The sequence below is a fragment of the Octopus bimaculoides genome, chromosome 10 (assembly GCF_001194135.2).
Source record: "Octopus bimaculoides isolate UCB-OBI-ISO-001 chromosome 10, ASM119413v2, whole genome shotgun sequence".
Taxonomy (NCBI): domain Eukaryota; kingdom Metazoa; phylum Mollusca; class Cephalopoda; order Octopoda; family Octopodidae; genus Octopus; species Octopus bimaculoides.
Window position 1 is genome coordinate 54356571 of NC_068990.1, and position 4058 is coordinate 54360628.

The 4058-nt window shown below is 40.3% G+C and overlaps 1 protein-coding gene across 2 annotated transcripts in view; it reads right to left on the reverse strand.

Moving 5' to 3' along the window:
* The window catches only part of LOC106878858 (DCN1-like protein 3), a 95965-nt gene that overhangs the window by 91229 nt on the left and 678 nt on the right, over positions 1-4058 (reverse strand). The window lies entirely within an intron of this gene.

A 4058-nucleotide genomic window follows, 5' to 3' on the forward strand; every position in this document is an offset into this window, starting at 1 on the left:
TCTTTCATTTGTTTCAGTCATTCAACTGCCGCCATGCTGCAGCACTGCCTTTAATTGAAGACAGTGTGTGAGAGAAAATTGTGATGTCATAGGAAAGAAATGTGTCCACATGGATGATGATGCACTTGCATTTAATGATTCTGAAAAGGCTTGGAGATGCTACTATGAAAGACTGCTGAACATGGGAGGAGGAGAGTCTGCCAAATGTTGACCCACATGAGGGACCAGCTCCCCAAATCAGTAGTACCTTAGTAGATAAAGCAATTAAGGATATGAAGATAGGGAAATCCCCTGGCCCATCAGGAATCACCACTGAGATGCATAAAATATCTGGTGGTGTGGGTTATAGTCTAGTCACCCATATTCTAAGTCAGGTAATACATGAAGGAGTCATACCCAATGACTGGTGTAGCAGCACCATAGTCAACTGCTACAAAAGTAAAAGCGATGCCTTAGAAATAATTACAGAGGTATCAAATAGTTGGATCAGGTGATGAAAGTTATGGAGAGGGTTATAACCCAACTAATTAGGGAGAGAGTTAGTCTAGATGAGATGCAGCTTAATTTTATGCCATGGAGAACCACTGATGCTATATTTCAGGTAATGCAGCTGCAGGAGAAACACATAGCCAAAGATAAACCTCTGTACCTGGCTTTTGTTGACTTGGAGAAAGCCTTTGACAGGGTACTCTGATCCCTTATCTGGTGGTCAATGCAGAAAGGGATAGATGAGTGGTTGGTGAGAGCTGTACAAGCCATATACAGGGACACTGTCAGTAAGGTGAGGGTTGGCAATGAGTACAGCAAACAATTCAGGGTACCAGTAGGGGCTCAACAACGATTGCTCATCAGTTCCTTTTTCATCATAGTGCTCCGGGCAATAACAGAGGAATTTAAGACAGGCTGCCCCTGGGAGCTCCTCAGTGCTGATGACCTTGTTATTATAGCTGAATCACTGCCAGAACTAGATAAGTTTCAGGCATGGAAGCAAGGTCTAGAATTGAAGGGTCTTAGAGTTAACCTAGCAAAAACCAAAGCCTTAGTAAGTAGGAAGGCAGATAAATCACATATCCCTTCAGGAAGATGGCACTGCTTGATCTGTAGAAAAGGCATAGGTAGAAACTCCATAAGATGTACCTGGTGTAAGCTATGGACACATAAGAGGTGCAGCAATATCAAAGGATGGCTAACAGAGAAAATAGGTTTTGTGTGGAAAATGCACAGGTACAATAAACACAGAAAATGTAAAGAAAATAAACTCCATCAACTACCAGGGAGCTAAGCTAGAGGTTATAGATAGCTTCTGTTATCTAAGTGACCAAGTTAGTAGTGGAGGTGGATGCTCCAAGAGTGTAGCTGTGAGAATAAGAATAAGCTGGGCAAAGTTCAGAGAGCTCCTACCTCTGCTGACAACAAAGAGCCTCTTCTTCAGACTAAAAGGTAGATGGTGTGTGCAAACAGCTTTGGTACACAGCAGTGTAACATGGGCTGTGACAGCTGAGGACATGTGTAGGCATGAAAGAAATGAAACCAATATGCTTCGCTGGATGTGCAATGTCAGTGTGCATATATGACAGAGTGTAAGCATCTTGAGAGAAATGTTGGGCACAACAGGCATCAGATGTGGTGTGCAAGAGAGATGACTGCACTGGTATGGTCATGTGATGCACATGGACAAGGACAACTGTGTAAAGAAGTGCCTATCGCTAACTGTGGTAGAAGTAGACAGGAAGACATGGGACAAGGTAACGAAGCATAATCTTCAAACTTTGGGCTTCACAGAGTCAATGACTAGTGACCGAGACCTTTGGCAATACGTTGTGCTTGAGAAGACCTGTCAAGCCAAGTGAAATTGTAATCGTGGCTGATGCTGGTATCATGTAACTGGCACTTGTGCCAGCGGTACCTAAAAAGCACCTTTCAATCGTTGGACCTCATGGAGACAAGGTGATTGATGCTAGTGATGCATGAAAACCACCTTTTGAGTGTTGGGCCTCATGGAGGGAATGATGAATGAGCTAGACCTTTAGCATTATGCTGTGCTTGAGAAGAAGACCCATCAAGCAAAGTAAAATTGCAGTCATAGCAGATACTGGTGTCATGCAAATCGTACCCATGCCAGTAGCACGTAAAAACACTCATTACACTATCAGAGTGGTTGATGTTAAGAAGGGCATCCAATTATAGAAACCATGCCAAATCAGACTGGAGTCTGGTGCAGCCTTCCAGCTTGTCAGCAATGGTCAAACTGTCCAACCCATGCCAGCATGGACAACAGACGTTAAATGATGATGATATACACACACACAGAGTAATTTCTTACATACACACACATATACATACACACACATATGCATAACATGCATATATTGTGTGCATGTGTGTATATGCACACTCAGTGAAAATTAACAAAAGATACATAAAAATCTATGCACAATAAAACCACATAAATACAAGTATAGAACTGTACAGAAATTTATCTACACACACACACACCATATACATACAAAGATCTATACATACAGGCATATACAAACACACAAATTCACACACAGGTGTATAAATACATATGCTCATTCGCACAGGCTTTGCTTCCAAGGTTCTCAGATCATTCAGGCTTTTAAGAGGTTTTCAAATTACCTTGAGGTTCAAGTAGCTAATACCTCCTTACCTCACCACCTCCATATTCAAGTGTTACTCTCGACCTTAAATACACAATCAAAACAGACACGATGGTATGTACTAATGACACAAAGGAAGCTTTTCAGAACTCTTTACCTTAAGGACATCTCTGGGAGTTTTCTCTTGTTATAATAGCAATCAGACATTTGGGGGTTGACCATGAATAATTGTTTTATTTCTTATAAGTATGTTCAGACATCGAACACACATAAGCAGAATGCATAATAAAAGACAAATATTACTGAATAGAGAGAGGGGATACAAATGTGTGTCTATGTGTATATATCCATGCGTGTTTGCATGCATTTACAAGCATTTAGAGCCATATTTATTAATCAACTGTACACATTTTCACACATTGTACACATGCATGCATATGTTTATACTTATACAGATGTGTGTATATAATCATCATAACCATTAATTCCCACTTGTCCATGTGTAAGCATATGTGTGTATATAAATGTATGTGTGTTCGTGAGAGACTAGAGAGTTTACACACACACAACTGTGTAGGAGATATTTCCACGTTGATTTTAGAAACATAACAAAATATACAAGATGACAGGAGTAAAATAACCTTACTGCAGTGAGTCATGGTTAAATTTAGTGTTCTACTGATCTATATTTTCTCATAGTGCATGTCTTATCTTTTACTTCTTTCAGTCATTGGACTGTAGCCATGCCGGAACACCACCTTGAAAAGTTTAGTTGAACAGATTAACTCCAGTACTTAGTTTTTAGTATAGCACTTATTCTATTGGACTCTTTTGCAGAACTACAAATTACAGAGATGTAGACAAACTAACACTGGTTGTCAAGTGGTGGTGGGGACAAACACAGGCACAAACACACACATGTATGGGTTTCCACAGTTTCTATTTACCAAAAATCACTCACAAAACATTGATCAGCCCATGGCTAATAGTAGAAGACACTTGGCTAAGGAGCATATGCACTTGGACAGAAACCAAAAACCATATGATTGTAAAGCAATTTCTTAACCACATAGCCATGCTGCTTTCAGTTATTGAACACTGACCACACTGGAGAACTACAGTTGGATGCCCCTCATAACACCAACCACTCTGAGAGTGTAGTGGGCGCTTTTTACATGCTACTGGCATCGAGCACACTGAAATGGTGCTTTTTACATGCCACCAGCACAGGAGCCAATCAGGTAGCACTGCCATCGACCATGCTTGAATGGTGCTTTTTACTTGCTAATGGTACAGGTGCCAGTCAGGTAGCACTGGTATTGGTCACGACTATGATTTCATTTGACTCAACAGGTTTTCTCAAGCACAGCAGGTCTTATACACATACATATATAAATATATATATACATATATATACACATATATATATATACATAT